Source organism: Schistocerca gregaria, chromosome 4 (assembly GCF_023897955.1).
Source record: "Schistocerca gregaria isolate iqSchGreg1 chromosome 4, iqSchGreg1.2, whole genome shotgun sequence".
Lineage (NCBI taxonomy): Eukaryota > Metazoa > Arthropoda > Insecta > Orthoptera > Acrididae > Schistocerca > Schistocerca gregaria.
Window position 1 is genome coordinate 26,893,755 of NC_064923.1, and position 18,533 is coordinate 26,912,287.

Below are 18,533 nucleotides of genomic sequence, written 5' to 3' on the forward strand. Positions count from 1 at the left end.
GAAATAAAAGTGAACTACATGACGCGTGTGACGTTAGGAAAACATTTGGCAACATGGAGAGGATCTGTATGGGACCAATCAACCCAAACGAGTACTGTGTGACGTGCTAACCGGCATATACTCAGCGAGGCAGCGCGGCCAGCTCAGTCGGTAGAGCATAAGACTCTTTATCCCAGGGTCGTGGGTTCGAGCCCCACGCGGAGAAGATCGGAATTTTGTTCCTCTGCAGATGTAACTTACCATTTTTCTGATTAACGTGATGTAATGGAAATAGAAACTTTAAACTTTGCCTACGTCTCCGTCAGTCGCAAGGAAACAGTATTTGAAGGTGAAGGTGATTTTGTAGACATGTGTGAAAGACATGTTCTGAAATGCAAGTGGTGTTATTTGGAGAGCACTTCGTTTACGTGTCTGATGTGTAGCCAAGCAGTAATGGGTCGCCATAGCTGCAAATATTAGACGGTAATATGAAGCGTTGTCAGCTGAGGTCTGATGATCCAGACGACCGTAAGGACGAAGTACGCAAAATTAGCACTAGGCCGCGCCTCTTTAGCTCAGTGGCAGAGCACTGGTCTAGTAAACCAGGGGTCGTGAGTTCGATCCTCACAGGAGGCACACGAATTTTGGACATCAGTTGCGCGTCGTGGCCTTATAGCAAACAGTATCTGGGATGACGAACAATTAGCGAGAGGCGTTTTATTAAGAATTACTCTCAGATGTGATTAAGGCGAATGGCGCAGATAAAGCATTTGCCAAAGCGGTACAGCATAAGGTAGGACGGGGCAGTCTGAAATATATTTTATAGATGTATTTCTCACATATCACAGAGCCTTTCGCGGTCTTCGTCGTCGTCGTCGTCGCCGTCGCCGCCACCGCCGCCGCCGCCACTTCTGCAGAAGTAGCTAATGGTAATCGTAGCAAATGCGGCGAGGGACGCCCTGCCTTACATTTCCGAATGCACAAAGTGTGTGGTCTAGTTTCCCAGTCTATATTTGGTAGGTCTCGTAGCAGGTTGAATGTATCAAATGGGTGGGAAAGAGAAAGGGGCAGCGTCTGTGTAGAACAAAAACACAACACTTCAGTGGTGTGAGCGTTTTGAGATGAGTCGCATATAAGTTCCACTTGTTTGTCAGTGACCGTGTGGCCTAATGGATAAGGCGTCGGACTGCGTATCCGAAGATTGCGTGTTTGATTTCTATCACGGTCGTGTTTTTCCAGATCTGAGAAAGAAACATACCGTTTTAGTGTAGCACTTGAGCAGTACGAAACCGTGTGAATGTTGCTGTTGACCATTTTCTTCTTGGAGATGCTCTTGAGCTTGAAACACGCACAACAAGACCGGTATTAACTAGCGAATTGGTTTGCATATTGCCGTCGCCGCGTGTTTTTGACTGGCACTTGCACATCTAAAATAACGTCGGAAAGTAACTCGTTCGGCTTATGAGTCACATCAAGTATGTGTGTTAATTTTGACGAAAATAGCTCTGCAGGTTGTCATGCAATTCTGTTACCTCTCAGAAATGATTATGAAATAAAAGTGAACTACGTGACGAGTGTGACGTTAGGAAGACATTAGGCAACATGGAGAGGTTCTGTATGGGACCAATCAACCCAAACGAGTACTGTGTGACGTGCTAACCGGCATATATTCACCGAGGCAGCGCGGCTAGCTCAGTCGGTAGAGCATAAGGCTCTTAATTCAAGGATCGTGGGTTCGAGCCCCACACGGGGAAGAACGGAATTTTGTTCCTCTGCACATGTAACTTACCGTTTTTCTGATTAACGTGATGTAATGGAAATAGAAACTTTAAACTTTGCCTACGTCTCCGTCAGTCGCAAGGAAACAGTATTTGAAGGTGAAGGTGATTTTGTAGACATGTGTGAAAGACATGTTCTGAAATGCATGTGGTGTTATTTGGAGAGCACTTCGTTTACGTGTCTGATGTGTAGCCAAGCAGTAATGGGTCGCCATAGCTGCAAATATTAGACGGTAATATGAAGTGTTGTCAGCTGAAGTCTGATGATCCAGACAACCGTAAGGATGAAGTACGCAAAAGTACCGATAGGCCGCGCCTCTTTAGCTCAGTGGCAGAGCACTGGTCTAGTAAACCAGGGGTCGTGATTTCGATCCTCTCAGAAGGCAGACGAATTTTGGATATCAGTTGCTCTTCGTGGACTTATAGCAAACAGTATCTGGGATGACGAACAATTAGCGAGAGGCGTTTTATTAATAATTACTCTCAGATGTGATTAAGGCGAATGGCGCAGATAAGGCATTAGCCAAAGCTGTACAGCATAAGGTGGGACGGGGCAGTCTGAAATATATTTTATAGATGTATTTCTAACATATCTCAGAGCCTTTCGTCGTCGTCGTCGTCGTCGTCGTCGTCGTCGCCACTTCTGCAGAAGTAGCAAATGGCCATCGTAGCAAATGCGGCGAGGGACGCCCTGCCTTACGTTTCCGAATGCCAAAGTGTGTGGTTTAGTTTCCCAGTCTATATTTGGTAGGTCTCGTAGCAGGTTGAATGTATCAAATGGGTGGGAAAGAGCAAGGGGCAGCGTCTGTGTAGACCGAAAACACAACTCCTCAGTGGTGAGAGCGTTTTGAGATGAGTCGTATATAAGTTCCACTTGTTTGTCAGTGACCGTGTGGCCTAATGGATAAGGCGTCGGACTTCGTATCCGAAGATTGCGTGTTTGATTCCTCTCACGGTCGTGTTTTTCCAGATCTGAATAAGAAACATACCGTTTTAGTGTAGCACTTGAGCAGTACGAAACCGTGTGAATGTTGCTGTTGACCATTTTCTGCTTGGAGATGCTCTTGAGCTTGAAACACGCACAACAAGACCGGTGTTAACTAGCGAATTGGTTTGCATATTGCCGTCGCCGCGTGTTTTTGACTGGCACTTGCACATCTAAAATAACGTCGGAAAGTAACTCGTTCGGCTTATGAGTCACATCAAGTATGTGTGTTAATTTTGACGAAACTAGCTCTGGTGGTTGTCATGCAATTCTGTTACCTCTCAGAAATGATTATGAAATAAAAGTGAACTACGTGACGAGTGTGACGTTAGGAAAACATTAGGCAACATGGAGAGGTTCTGTATGGGACCAATCAACCCAAACGAGTACTGTCTGACGTGCTAACCTTCATATATTCACCGAGGCAGCGCGGCTAGCTCAGTCGATAGAGCATAAGGCTCTCAATCCCAGGGTCGTGGGTTCGAGCCCCATGCGGGGAGGAACGGAATTTTGTTCCTCTGCAGATGTAACTTACCGTTTTTCTGATTAACGTGATGTAATGGAAATAGCAACTTTAAACTTTGCCTACGTCTCCGTCAGTCGCAAGGAAACTGTATTTGAAGGTGAAGGTGATTTTGTAGACATGTGTGAAAGACATGTTCTGAACTCAAGTGGTGTTATTTGGAGAGCACTTCGTTTACGTGTCAGATGTGTAGCCAAGCAGTAATGGGTCGCAATAGCTGCAAATATTAGACGGTAGTATGAAGTGTTGTCAGCTGGGATCTGATGATCCAGACGACCGTAAGGATGAAGTACGCAAAAGTACCGATAGGCCGCGCCTCTTTAGCTCAGTGGCAGAGCACTGGTCTAGTAAACCAGGGTTCGTGAGTTCGATCCTCACAGGAGACAGACGAATTTTGGATATCAGTTGCGCGTCGTGGCCTTATAGCAAACAGTATCTGGGATGACGAACAATTAGCGAGAGGCGTTTTATTAAGAATTACGCTCAGATGTGATTAAGGCGAATGGCGCAGATAGAGCATTTGCCAAAGCGGTACAGCATAAGGTGGGACAGGGCAGCCTGAAATATATTTTATAGATGTATTTCTCACATATCTCAGAGCCTGTCGTCGTCGTCGTCGCCGCCGCCACTTCTGCAGAAGTAGCAAATGGCCATCGTAGCAAATGCGGCGAGGGACGCCCTGCCTTACGTTTCCGAATGCACTAAGTGTGTTTTAGTTTCCCAGTCTATATTTGGTAGGTCTCGTAGCAGGTTGAATGTATCAAATGGGTGGGAAAGAGCATGGGGCAGCGTCTGTGTAGAACGAAAACACAACTCCTCAGTGGTGTGAGGGTTTTGAGATGAGTCGAATATAAGTTCCACTTGTATGTCAGTGACCGTGTGGCCTAATGGATAAGGCTTCGGACTTCGTATCCGAAAATTGCGTGTTTGATTCCTCTCACGGTCGTGTTTTTCCAGATATGAAAAAGAAACATACCGTTTTAGTGTAGCACTTGAGCAGTACGAAACCGTGTGAATGTTGCTGTTGACCATTTTCTGCTTGGAGATGCTCTTGAGCTTGAAACACGCACAACATGACCGGTGTTACCTAGCGAATTGGTTTGCATATTGCCGTCGCCGCGTGTTTTTGACTGGCACTTGCACATCTAAAATAACGTCGGAAAGTAACTCGTTCGGCTTATGAGTCACATCAAGTATGTGTGTTAATTTTGACAAAACTAGCTCTGGTGGTTGTCATGCAATTCTGTTACGTCTCAGAAATGATTATGAAATGAAAGTGAACTACGTGACGAGTGTGACGTTAGGAAAACATTAGGCAACATGGAGAGGTTCTGTATGGGACCAATCAACCAAAACGAGTACTGTGTGACGTGCTAACCGGCATGTATTCACCGAGTCAGCGCGGCTAGCTCAGTCTATAGAGCATAAGGCTCTTAATCCCAGGGTCGTGGGTTCGATTGGAATTTTGTTCCTCTGCAGATGTAAATTACCGTTTTTCTGATTAACGTGATGTAATGGAAATAGCAACTTTAAACTTTGCCTACGTCTCCGTCAGTCGCAAGGAAACTGTATTTGAAGGTGAAGGTGATTTTGTAGACATGTGTGAAAGACATGTTCTGAAATGCAAGTGGTGTTATTTGGAGAGCACTTTGTTTACGTGTCAGATGTGTAGCCAAGCAGTAATGGGTCGCCATAGCTGCAAATATTAGACGGTAATATGAAGTGTTGTCAGCTGAAGTCTCATGATCCAGACGACCGTAACGACGAAGTACACAAAAGTACCGCTAGGCCGCGCCTCTTTAGCTCAGTTACAGTTCCGCTTCAGGCACCGTGCAATGTGGACGTGCCTAGTCTTCCGCTCCGCCGTAGCGTTACGTATAGTGGGATATCGTTTGTTTACGTGTAGTGTTGTACCTTCTGTAAGTTTTTCTCCGTCGTTGTTTCGTTCCTTGTGTTACTTTCTGTGTGTATTTCAGTGTTTTTTGTGTAGCGGTTTAGACCGCGTAGTTTTTGAAAATGTCGTCTCAGGTTATTCCTCGTCAGGCTACAGTTAGTTTTGCTTTCGACAAGTCCACCCGCCATGTGCAACCTAGTTCTCTTGAGATTCATGATTGGTTAGTAGATACCTTTGGTATTAATTCGGATCAGGTGCACACTGCATATTTTGATACAGAACTCTATGTTTTCTTTGTTAAATTTATGGACCCCCTTCAGGTTGATAAAATTATTTCCAAATTTGGTCATCAGGTTCTCTTTCGGCATCGGGATGATTCTGTCAGTACCGTACTGCTTTCAAATGCTATCATTACGTACACCAGTGTTCGTGTTTACAACCTTCCGCCGGAGGTGGATAATGTGTATCTTAAGGAAGATTTACTCAAGTATGGTGATGTTAAGAGTATTCGCCTTGAACGCTGGTCCGGCCAACATCGATTGCAGTGTTATAGTGGCATTCGTTCCGTCGAAATGCACGTGAAGCAGAATATTCCCTCGCACCTGCAGATCGGTGGATATCGTGTCCATGTAACATATAGTGGTCAGGTTGGCACCTGTTTCTTGTGTAATGAGAGTGGCCACGTGCGTACCAACTGTCCGCGGAGGGTTTTTGTGTTAAAAAATTCTCTCGAACAGCGTCGCAAGTTAACGGTGGCTGACCTCGTTGCAGGTGGTTCTGCTCTTGGTGTCGAACAGTCCAGTGGTAGTAGCGCCCAGCCGCAGGTTGTGCACGCCCCTGACACAGAATTTCCTCTTTACGTGCCAAATCTGATGTTGTTCCGTCGGTTCCTCAGGTGGGTGTGTCGCTTTTGAATAATAAACGGCGTCTCGCACAAGATGGAAATAGTACGGATGAGGATCTCCCCGAGATGCCCCAATCCGAGAGACCGACATCCTCCGAGCCACAGAGTAGTGTAGATGCTCCCTGTTCCCCAGAAGTAGCTGTTCCGGTAGCGGCTGCTGACGCCCTTCCGGCTTCCGACACGGCTTCTCTCGAGTCGGCTCGTCGGTCGGGCCTGTTGGCGCCGCCTTCCGAACCGACTTCGTTGTCACAACAAGTTGAGTCGCAACAACTTCCTGCTTCGCTGCCCCACACCTCTGCCAGCGGGCCTGCTCCGCTTCCTTCCAACTTAGCAGTTTCTGAGCTTCCTGCTCACGTTTCGCCTCCGTGTAGTCCATGTTTGCCGGAAGCTAATACTGGTGTAGATCAGTCCGTTTCGTCGGATGTTTCCCCCGCGACCCCGGACCCTGACTGTGGACCGGCGCGGGTGTTGTCAGATGCAGAACTTGACCCTCCTACGTCATCGGCGGCTGCCGCTTCCTTGCCCGTCAGCCGACGCAAGTTGCGCGTTCAGCCGAACGTCAATGCTGTTCGTAAAAAACCGAAACGTAAGGGATCCGCGGAAGGGGGTAGCAGTCCCCCTCCCTCGGATGCCTCCGTCTCCCCTGCTATGGACTCTGATGTTGATGCGTCGGTGTAGGTGATTTCTTCCCTCGCTTTTCTCTCCAAGGTTCAAGCATACACCTTTCTTACCTTAAATGTTAACCGTATTGAGTCCGACGTTCGCATTGCCTCTTTGCGGCAGTTTCTTTACGACTCCTGTGCGGACGTAGTATTTTTGCAGGAAGTATTGTTTTCTGATCTCTCTCTACCTGGATTTCAAACTGTTTTTAATGTCGCACCGGAGAATTCAACAGGAACTGCTCTTTTCTTTCGAGAAGGTATTCCTATTACTAACATTGAATTCGTTGACTCTGGCCGTGGGATTGGTTGTCGTCTTTTTGATCTCCACCTAGTTGTTTTGTATGCCCCCTCTGGTTCGGGTCGCACTGTGGCTCGATCGCGCTTTTATAAGGAAGAGCTTATTTATCTTTTGCGCAAGAGTCCGCGGAGTCTCCTGCTTGGAGGCGATTTTAATTGTGTTTTACGCCCTGATGACCAGTCTCCCAATTTTAATTATTGCCGAGATTTACATGACTTGGTTCGTACGATGCACCTGCGTGATGTTTGGGAACACAAATATCCAACCCTGGTGAAATTTACGTATTTTACCGCGTCCTCATGCAGTAGACTCGACAGATTCTACTTCTCTGATTTTTTATGTGATAACATTCTTTCTGTCGATGTTATTCCTACTAGTTTTTCTGACCATTGTGCTTTTACTGCAACTGTAAATCTTACTCACCAACCAGCAAAACTTTATCGTTCCCAGTGGATGTTAAATGTTTCCCACCTTGCCGACAGTGCCATTGATGAAGTTGTAAGTGCCGTGTGGGAGCGATGTCTTCGCTCTGTCCCGCGTTACCCCTCCTTGCTCGTTTGGTGGACTGCGTTTGCCAAGCCATAGATTCGTCAGACTTTGATTTTTTACTGTGCCGCAAGGGCGCGTGATTTTAAGAACACGTATGAATTTTACTACTCTGTCCTGCGTGAACTGTATGACGCGGTGGGTCCTTCTCCTCTGCGGATCCATGATGTTCGTCGTATTAAAGCCAAGCTCTTGACCCTCAAACGACGACAGTTGGATGGTCTGCGAGTAAAGTCGAAACCTCACTCTCTTGTTGAAGGTGAACTGACTTCTTTGTACCACCTGCTGCGGCATCAGACTCGACGTCGTCGCTCCTTCATCTCTTCTCTTATGGTGGATGATGGACGACAGCTTATTGCACAGGAGGATATGACTCGTGCTCTTATTCAGTATTACGCTAGTCTCTATTCTGCCGATGATTCTGGTGCGTCACTTTCTGATGATGTCCTTGAGGATCTTCCTGCGACGGTCACGCCTGACGCGAACGGCGACTTTCTCCGGGAGTTGCAGGAAGATGATGTTTTTGATTTTATTGCTCACTCTCCGTCCGGTAAATCGCCGGGTCCAGACGGCCTGCCTAAAGAATTTTATCTCCGTTTTTGGCCTCTTTTGGGTGGCACTTTTACGCAGATTTTAAATGAGATTGTCAGGGGGATGGATGTGCCAGCCGATTTTAAAGTAGGTAAAATTGTTTTAATTCCGAAGTCCACTGGTCGTTTATCTACTGCCAATCTTCGTCCGCTCACATTGCTGAACTTTGATTACAAGACAGCTGCTAGAGCACTCAATAGTCCATTGTCTTCACTGCTTCGGGGTGTGATTGATGCACATCAATGTTGTTTTCCTGGTAGATCTATTCTGACCCCAGTAGCCGAATATCGGGATGTTGTCTCGGTTGCGGCGGTTACAAACGTTCATTGTGCCTTTGCTTTCCTCGATTTTTATAAGGCTTTTGATCACGTCAGTCATCTGTTTTTAGATCATGTTTTAGATACAATAGGTTTTAACGCTTCATCACGTGGTGTTCTTGGTAATTTGTATAGGGGAATAACTGCTCGGGTGTCAGTCAATGGGCAGCTGACGCCGCCCTTTGCTATCCGCCGAGGGTTACCTCAGGGTAGTCCGCTCTCTATGTCGCTATTCATATTGTCCCTGGAACCGCTGCTTCGGACTCTTGCTTTCAAGCTTCAGGGTATGACCCTCTCTGGTGGGAAGCTCACTGTTAAGGCGTACGCGGACGATGTCGTTGTTCTCCTCCGTCAACGTGATGATATCACATTGTTGAAAGGGGCAGTCGATGCATACTGTTGTGTCTCTGGAGCGCGTCTTAATCAGGGTAAGTGTAAGTTCCTTGATATTCGAGGGTTTCGCGATGCTGATGTTCCTTGGGCCACTTTTGTCGATCGCCATACGTCATTGGGGATTACCATTGATCGGTGTCCTATAAAAATGGCAGCTCTTAATTGGAAATCTGTCACCGAGAAGATACAGGGGGCTCTGATGGTCCATGAGCAGCGCTCTGCTACCATTTTGCAAAAAATCAGAATTTTAGACACATACGTGTTATGTAAAGCCTATTATGTTGCTCAGCTGTTCCCCCTTCCCATTATGGTGGCGAAACGGTTGCGCCAATTGTCTAGCAGGTTTATATGGAAGGGTCATCTATTCAAGTTGCGTTACGAGGTTATGACGAAACCGCGTATCTCCGGAGGCTTGGGCCTCACTGACATTACTCGCAAGGCATCTGCCTTGTACGTCCGCCGTACGACTCTAATTGTTACGCAAGAAGTGACTTCAATTACATCCAGACTTTTTACTGTTGTGCGTCCGAAGAGCCTTGCTCCACCTGTCGACGTCGGTCGCCTCAATTTTAAGTTGAAACACGTCCGGGAATTTTTTATTGCGGTTAGTTACCTCGGTGACGTCTTCTTGCGACGACCGGTGCCAACGATCAAGAGCTTGATTGCCCGTTGGGAGGGGCTGGCCGGTCCCAATCCAATCGAACTGGCGTCTCCATCAGTGTCCTGGAAGAACGTCTGGAAGAATGTTAGTCTGCCGATCCACACTATGGCTGTGGCGTCCACGTGGTGTAGGGTAGTTAATGGTTTGGTCCCCACCAACGTACGACTGCACCGTATTGGTCTTTCTGACACGGACAACTGCACTCGGTGTGGTCTCCTGGACACACTTGAGCATCGATTCACCTGCAGTGGGCACCTTGCTAATTGGATTAGGCTCAGGAAACAACTGGCTTTTGTCACTAGGACTGCCGAAACCGCTTATACCATTGACATCATCGTACGGCCCGATTCTTCCTTTTATCCGCGAACGAAGCCCAATACCGTTATGTGGTTGCTTGGACACTTCGTACATTTTGTTATTAGTTGTCATGAAGAGGATGAACACCTAACGTTTCGACAGTACATTCTTACTGCTTACTGGAACCGATTGCGCATGCCAGGACTCCGTGAGGATTTTGCAAATATGCTTAGCCTGACATTTGAAAGGGAGGGTGTTGGCTAAGGTCGCCTGTGTTAGCCGATTTCCTATAAACTGTTTCTGGATTTGCCACCTTTCTGTAAACTACTTTTCTAAACCTGGACTGAAGTTTTCGTGGATATTTAGGACGAACAAGAAAAACAAACGTGAGACCAAGAACCGAGACAGTAGAGGAAAGTACGACGCCGTAGTACTGGTGCCATTCGGAAACAGGACGGTGGAGTCATCGTGGCCAGGCCTCGGGTTTCGACCCCTGCCCGCTTTGTTTCCTCAGGCCTGAATCTGAGTGTCACCCCTAAATTTTAAACAATGGCATATCAAGTAATACAAAAAAAAGAAAGGAAAAATAAAATGAAACAACAAGAAAAAGATGGTAAACAAAAAAAAGGGGGTATGATTCCTGCTTTGGGTGCAGGAGGAGATAAAAAAAATGGATAAGGCGTCAGACTTCGTATCCGAAGATTGCGTGTTTGATTCCTCTCACGGTCGTGTTTTTCCAGATCTGAAAAAGAAACATACCGTTTTAGTGTAGCACTTGAGCAGTACGAAACCGTGTGAATGTTGCTGTTGACCATTTTCTGCTTGGAGATGCTCTTCAGCTTGAAACACGCACAACAAGACCGGTGTTAACTAGCGAATTGGTTGCATATTGCCGTCGCCGCGTGTTTTTGACTGGCACTTGCACATCTAAAATAACGTCTGAAAGTAACTCGTTCGGCTTAGGAGTCACATCAAGTATGAGTGTTAATTTTGACAAAACTAGCTCTGCAGGTTGTCATGCAATTCTGTTACCTCTCAAAATGATTATGAAATGAAAGTGAACTACGTGACGAGTGTGACGTTAGGAAAACATTAGGCAACATGGAGAGGTTCTGTATGGGACCAATCAACCCAAACGAGTACTGTGTGACGTGCTAACCGGCATGTATTCACCGAGGCAGCGCGGCTAGCTCAGTCGGTAGAGCATAAGGCTCTTAATCCCAGGGTCGTTGGTTCGAGCGGAATTTAGTTCCTCTGCAGATGTAACTTACCGTTTTTCTGATTAACGTGATGTAATGGAAATAGCAACTTTATACTTTGCCTACGTCTCCGTCAGTCGCAAGCAAACTGTATTTGAAGGTGAAGGTGATTTTGTAGACATGTGTGAAAGACATGTTCTGAAATGCAAGTGGTGTTATTTGGAGAGCACTTCGTTTACGTGTCAGATGTGTAGCCAAGCAGTAATGGGTCGCCATAGCTGCAAATATTAGACGGTAATATGAAGTGTTGTGAGCTGAAGTCTCATGATCCAGACGACCGTAACGACGAAGTACGCAAAAGTACCGCTAGGACGCGCCTGTTTAGCTCAGTGGCAGAGCACTGGTCTAGTAAACCAGGGATCGTGAGTTCGATCCTCACAGGAGGCAGACGAATTTTGGATATCAGTTGCACGTCGTGGCCTTATAGCAAACAGTATCTGGGATGACGAACAATTAGCGAGAGGCGTTTTATTACAATTACTCTCAGATGTGATTAAGGCGAATGGCGCAGATAAAGCATTTGCCAAAGGGGTACAGCATAAGCTGGGACGGGGCAGTCTGAAATATATTTTATAGATGTATTTCTCACATATATCAGAGCCTTTCGTCGTCGTCGTCGTCGCCCCAGGCTCCACCGGCACTTCTGCAGAATTAGAAAATGGCCATTGTCGCAAATGCGGCGAGGGACGCCCTGCCTCACATTTCCGAATGCACGAAGTGTGTGGTCTAGTTTCCCAGTCTATATTTGGTAGGTCTCGTAGCAGGTTGAATGTATCAAATGGCTGGGAAAGAGCAAGTGGCAGCATCTGTGTAGAACGAAAACACAACTCCTCCGTGGTGTGAGGGTTTTGAGATGAGTCGTATATAAGTTCCACTTGTTTGTCAGTGACCGTGTGGCCTAATGGATAAGGCGTCGGATTTCGTATCCGAACATTGCGTGTTTGATTCCTCTCACGGTCGTGTTTTTCCAGATCTGAAAAAGAAACATACCGTTTTAGCGTAGCACTTGAGCAGTACGAAACCGTGTGAATGTTGCTGTTGACCATTTTCTGCTTGGAGATGCTCTTGAGCTTGAAACACGCACAACAAGACCGGTGTTAACAAGCGAATTGGTTTGCATATTGCCGTCGCCGCGTGTTTTTGACTGGCACTTGCACATCTAAAATAACGCCTGAAAGTAACTCGTTCGGCTTATGAGTCACATCAAGTATGTGTGTTAATTTTGACGAAACTAGCTCTGCAGGTTGTCATGCAATTCTGTTACCTCTCAGAAATGATTATGAAATAAAAGTGAACTACGTGACGAGTGTGACGTTAGGAAAACATTAGGCAACATGGAGAGGTTCTGTATGGGACCAATCAACCCAAACGAGTACTGTGTGACGTGCTAACCGGCATGTATTTACCGAGGCAGCGCGGCTAGCTCAGTCGATAGAGCATAAGGCTCTTAATCCCAGGGTCGTAGGTTCGAGCGGATTTTTGTTCCTCTGCAGATGTAAATTACCGTTTTTCTGATTAACGTGATGTAAAGGAAATAGCAACTTTAAACTTTGCCTACGTCTCTGTCAGTCGCGAAGAAACTGTATTTGAAGGTGAAGGTGATTTTGTAGACATGTGTGAAAGACATGTTCTGAAATGCAAGTGGTGTTATTTGGAGAGCACTTCGTTTACGTGTCAGATGTGTAGCCAAGCAGTAATGGGTCGCCATAGCTGCAAATATTAGACGGTAATATCAAGTGTTGTCAGCTGAAGTCTGATGATCCAGACGACCGTAAGGACGAAGTACGCAAAAGTACCGGTAGGCCGCGTCTTTTTAGCTCAGTGGCAGAGCACTGGTCTAGTAAACGAGGGGTCGTGAGTTCGAACCTCACAGGAGGCAGACGAATTTGGGATATCAGTTGCGCGTCGTGGCCTTAGAGCAATCAGTATCTGGGATGACGAACAATTAGCGAGAGGCGTTTTATTAAGAATTACTCTCAAATGTGATTAAGGCGAATGGCGCAGATAAAGCATTTGCCAAAGCAGTACAGCATAAGGTGGGACGGGGCAGTCTGAAATATATTTTATAGATGTATTTCTCACATATCTCAGAGCCTTCCGCGGTCGTCGTCGTCGTCGTCGTCGTCGTCGTCGTCGTCGTCGTCTTCGTCGTCGTCTTCGTCGTCGTCGTCGTCGTCGTCGCCGCCGCCACTTCTGCAGAAGTAGCGAATGGCCATCGTAGCAAATGCGGCGAGGGACGCCCTGCCTTACATTTCCGAATGCACAAAGTGTGTGGTTTAGTTTCCCAGTCTATATTTGGTAGGTCTCGTAGCAGGTTGAATGTATCAAATGGGTGGGAAAGAGCAAGGGGCAGCGTCTGTGTAGAACGAAAACACAATTCCTCAGTGGTGTCAGCGTTTTGAGATGAGTCGTATATAAGTTCCACTTGTTTGTCAGTGACCGTGTGGCCTAATGGATAAGGCGTCGCACTTCGTATCCGAAGATTGCGTGTTTGATTCCTCTCACGGTCGTGTTTTTCCAGATCTGAAAAAGAAACATACCGTTTTAGTGTAGCACTTGAGCAGTATGAAACCGTGTGAATGTTGCTGTTGACCATTTTCTGCTTGGAGATGCTCTTGAGCTTGAAACACGCACAACAAGACCGGTGTTAACTAGCGAATTGGTTGCATATTGCCGTCGCCGCGTGTTTTTGACTGGCACTTGCACATCTAGAATAACGTCTGAAAGTAACTCGTTCGGCTTAGGATTCACATCAAGTATGTGTGTTAATTTTGACGAAACTAGCTCTGCAGGTTGTCATGCAATTCTGTTACCTCTCAGAAATGATTATGAAAGTGAACTACGTGACGAGTGTGACGTTAGGAAAACATTAGGCAACATGGAGAGGTTCTATATGGGACCGATCAACCGAAACGAGTACTGTGTGACGTGCTAACCGGGATGTATTCACCGAGGCAGCGCGGCTAGCTCAGTCGGTAGAGCATAAGGCTCTTAATCTCAGGGTCGTGGGTTCGAGCGGAATTTCGTTCCTCTGCAGATGTAATTTACCGTTTTTCTGAATAATGTGATGTAATGGAAATAGCAACTTTAAACTTTGCCTACGTCTCCGTCAGTCGCAAGGAAACTGTATTTGAAGGTGAAGGTGATTTTGTAGACATGTGTGAAAGACATGTTCTGAAATGCAAGTGGTGTTATTTGGAGAGCACTTCGTTTACGTGTCAGATGTGTAGCCAAGCAGTAATGGGTCGCCATAGCTGCAAATATTAGACGGTAATATGAAGTGTTGTGAGCTGAAGTCTCATGATCCAGACGACCGTAAGGATGAGGTACGCAAACGTACCGCTAGGCCGCGCCTCTTTAGCTCAGTGGCAGAGCACTGGTCTAGTAAATCAGGGGCCGTGAGTTCGATCCTCACAGGAGGCAGACGAATTTTGGATATCAGTTGCGCGTTGTGGCCTTACAGCAAACAGTATCTGGAATGACGAACAATTAGCGAGAGGCGTTTTATTAAGAATTACTCTCATATGTGATTAAGGCGAATGGCGCAGATAAAGCATTTGCCAAAGCGGTACAGCATAAGGTGGGACGGGGCAGTCTGAAATATACGAGGGTCAGTCAAAAAGTAATGCCTCCTATTTTTTTTCTACGTTTAATTGTTAGGAAATTTAAATGCAATTACATAGGTTGAAAACCACAACATTGAGGATCATTTTGTCATTTTTCAATGTAATCTCCGCCCATCTCCACAGTTTTGGTCCATCTTTGAACAAGGGCATGTATCCCAGCACGGTAAAAATCACAGCTCTGCTTCCTAACCCATTGATGCACGGATGTTTTGACGGCCTCCTCATCTTCAAAATGAATCCCACGATGAGCTTCTTTTAGTGGCCCGAACAGATGGAAGTCTGATGGTGCCAGGTCAGGGCTGTATGGCGGATGAGGCAAAACTTCCCATCCAATTTTGACAATCTCGTCAGAGGTGTGACGACTGGTGTGTGGTCTTGCATTGTCATGCAAAAGAAGAACATCTGCCATTGATTTTGTTGGGCGAACTCGCTGAAGACGTGCTTTAAGTTTTTTGAGGGTTGTGACGTATTGAACAGAATTTATTGTGCATCCCTGCTCCAAAAATCAACCAGAATCACACCCTTTGTATCCCAGAAAACTGTTGCCATAACTTTCCCTGCCGATCGCACAGTTTTGAATTTTTACTTCCTCGGCGAGCTTGTGTGACGCCACTCCATTGACGGCCTCTTTGATTCGGGTTCAAAAAAATGCACCCATGTTTCGTCCCCGGTCACAATTTTTTTCAGAAACTCATCTTCCTCCAAACGGAAGCGCTGCAAGTGTTGGGAGGCTATTGATTTCCTTGCCTCTTTATTCTGATCGGTTAACATTCTTGGAACCCACCGTGCACAAACTTTTGAGTACCCCAATTGTTTAATAATCGTGATCAGACTGCCTTTACTAAGAGAAATAATGCGACACACTTCATCTGCAGTCACCCGACGGTCACCACGAATGATGTCATCAACTTGCTGAATGTTGTGTGGAGTCACTGCACTCACGGGCCTGCCGCTCCGCTTTTCGTCAGTCAACGGTGTTTGCCCTTCAGCTTCCTTACAACGACGAACCCATCGTCTAACAGCGCTGACATCCACTGTCACAACACCATACACCTTCTTCAGTCTTTCATGAATGCGTATGGGCGTTTCACCTTCTGCATTCAAGAATTCAATCACACAACGCTGTCTCAAACGAACATCGATGTCTGCCATCTTACAAACTTCTGCTGTGTTGCCACCCGTTGACACAGAAAGTTACTACTGCAGTGGATTGCAGAAGAAGGTTTGAGGAATGGCGCCAAATTCAAATTTTTCACTTAACTTAATTTTTTTAAGTAGAAAAAAAATGGGAGGCATTACTTTTTGACCGACCCTCGTATTTTATAGATGTATTTCTCACATATCTCAGAGCCTTCCGCGGTCGTCGTCGTCGTCGTCGTCGTCGTCGTCGTCGTCGTCGTCGTCGCCGCCACTTCTGCAGAATTAGCAATTGGCCATCGTAGCAAATGCGGCGAGGGACGCCCTGCCTCACATTTCCGAATGCACAAAGTGTGTGGTCTAGTTTCCCAGTCTATATTTGGTAGGTCTCGTAGCAGGTTGAATGTATCAAATGGGTGGGAAAGAGCAAGGGGCAGCGTCTGTGTAGAACGAAAACACAACTCCTCAGTGGTGTGAGCGTTTTGAGATGAGTCGTATATAAGTTCCACTTGTTTGTCAGTGACCGTGTGGCCCAATGGATAAGGCGTCGGACTTCGTATCCGAAGATTGCGTGTTTGATTCCTCTCACGGTCGTGTTTTTCCAGATCTGAAAAAGAAACATACCGTTTTAGTGTAGCACTTGAGCAGTACGAAACCGTGTGAACGTTGCTGTTGACCATTTTCTGCTTGGAGATGCTCTTGAGCTTGAAACACGCACAACAAGACCGGTGTTAACTAGCGAATTGGTTGCATATTGCCGTCGCCGCGTGTTTTTGACTGGCACTTGCACATCTAAAATAACGTCGGAAAGTAACTCGTTCGGCTTATGAGTCACATCAAGTATGAGTGTTAATTTTGACGAAACTCGCTCTGCAGGTTGTCATGCAATTCTGTTACCTCTCAGAAATGATTATGAAATGAAAGTGAACTACGTGACGAGTGTGACGTTAGGAAAACATTAGGCAACATGGAGAGGTTCTGTATGGGACCAATCAACCCAAACGAGTACTGTGTGACGTGCTAACCGGCATGTATTCACCGAGGCAGCGCGGCTAGCTCAGTCGGTAGAGCATAAGGCTCTTAATCCCAGGGTCGTTGGTTCGAGCGGAATTTAGTTCCTCTGCAGATGTAACTTACCGTTTTTCTGATTAACGTGATGTAATGGAAATAGCAACTTTATACTTTGCCTACGTCTTCGTCAGTCGCAAGCAAACTGTATTTGAAGGTGAAGGTGATTTTGTAGACATGTGTGAAAGACATGTTCTGAAATGCAAGTGGTGTTATTTGGAGAGCACTTCGTTTACGTGTCAGATGTGTAGCCAAGCAGTAATGGGTCGCCATAGCTGCAAATATTAGACGGTAATATGAAGTGTTGTGAGCTGAAGTCTCATGATCCAGACGACCGTAACGACGAAGTACGCAAAAGTACCGCTAGGACGCGCCTGTTTAGCTCAGTGGCAGAGCACTGGTCTAGTAAACCAGGGATCGTGAGTTCGATCCTCACAGGAGGCAGACGAATTTTGGATATCAGTTGCACGTCGTGGCCTTATAGCAAACAGTATATGGGATGACGAACAATTAGCGAGAGGCGTTTTATTAAGAATTACTCTCAGATGTGATTAAGGCGAATGGCGCAGATAAAGCATTTGCCAAAGGGGTACAGCATAAGCTGGGACGGGGCAGTCTGAAATATATTTTATAGATGTATTTCTCACATATCTCAGAGCCTTTCGTCGTCGTCGTCGTCGTCGTCGCCCCAGGCGCCGCCGGCACTTCTGCAGAATTAGAAAATGGCCATTGTCGCAAATGCGGCGAGGGACGCCCTGCCTCACATTTCCGAATGCACAAAGTGTGTGGTCTAGTTTCCCAGTCTATATTTGGTAGGTCTCGTAGCAGGTTGAATGTATCAAATGGCTGGGAAAGAGCAAGGGGCAGCATCTGTGTAGAACGAAAACACAACTCCTCCGTGGTGTGAGGGTTTTGAGATGAGTCGTATATAAGTTCCACTTGTTTGTCAGTGACCGTGTGGCCTAATGGATAAGGCTTCGGACTTCGTATCCGAACATTGCGTGTATGATTCCTCTCACGGTCGTGTTTTTCCAGATCTGAAAAAGAAACATACCGTTTTAGCGTAGCACTTGAGCAGTACGAAACCGTGTGAATGTTGCTGTTGACCATTTTCTGCTTGGAGATGCTCTTGAGCTTGAAACACGCACAACAAGACCGGTGTTAACTAGCGAATTGGTTTGCATATTGCCGTCGCCGCGTGTTTTTGACTGGCACTTGCACATCTAAAATAACGTCTGAAAGTAACTCGTTCGGCTTATGAGTCACATCAAGTATGTGTGTTAATTTTGACGAAACTAGCTCTGCAGGTTGTCAAGCAATTCTGTTACCTCTCAGAAAAGATTATGAAATGAAAGTGAACTACGTGACGAGTGTGACGTTAGGAAAACATTAGGCAACATGGAGAGGTTCTGTATGGGACCAATCAACCGAAACGAGTACTGTGTGACGTGCTAACCGGCATGTATTTACCGAGGCAGCGCGGCTAGCTCAGTCGATAGAGCATAAGGCTCTTAATCCCAGGGTCGTGGGTTCGAGCGGAATTTTGTTCCTCTGCAGATGTAAATTACCGTTTTTCTGATTAACGTGATGTAAAGGAAATAGCAACTTTAAACTT

General features: G+C 46.3%; 6 non-coding genes across 6 annotated transcripts; all 6 read left to right on the top strand.

Moving 5' to 3' along the window:
• The first annotated feature begins 543 nt into the window (after window positions 1-543).
• Trnat-agu (transfer RNA threonine (anticodon AGU)) lies at window positions 544-615 on the top strand. Its single transcript has one exon. It is a non-coding gene; the product is annotated as a tRNA-Thr (tRNA).
• A 2,964-nt stretch (window positions 616-3,579) lies between these two features.
• Trnat-agu (transfer RNA threonine (anticodon AGU)) lies at window positions 3,580-3,651 on the top strand. Its single transcript has one exon. It is a non-coding gene; the product is annotated as a tRNA-Thr (tRNA).
• Window positions 3,652-11,402: 7,751 nt separating this feature from the next.
• Window positions 11,403-11,474, top strand: Trnat-agu (transfer RNA threonine (anticodon AGU)). The gene has a single exon. It is a non-coding gene; the product is annotated as a tRNA-Thr (tRNA).
• A 1,420-nt stretch (window positions 11,475-12,894) lies between these two features.
• Trnat-agu (transfer RNA threonine (anticodon AGU)) lies at window positions 12,895-12,966 on the top strand. The gene has a single exon. It is a non-coding gene; the product is annotated as a tRNA-Thr (tRNA).
• Window positions 12,967-14,438: 1,472 nt separating this feature from the next.
• On the top strand, window positions 14,439-14,510 carry Trnat-agu (transfer RNA threonine (anticodon AGU)). The gene has a single exon. It is a non-coding gene; the product is annotated as a tRNA-Thr (tRNA).
• A 2,780-nt stretch (window positions 14,511-17,290) lies between these two features.
• Window positions 17,291-17,362, top strand: Trnat-agu (transfer RNA threonine (anticodon AGU)). Its single transcript has one exon. It is a non-coding gene; the product is annotated as a tRNA-Thr (tRNA).
• Window positions 17,363-18,533: the final 1,171 nt, after the last annotated feature.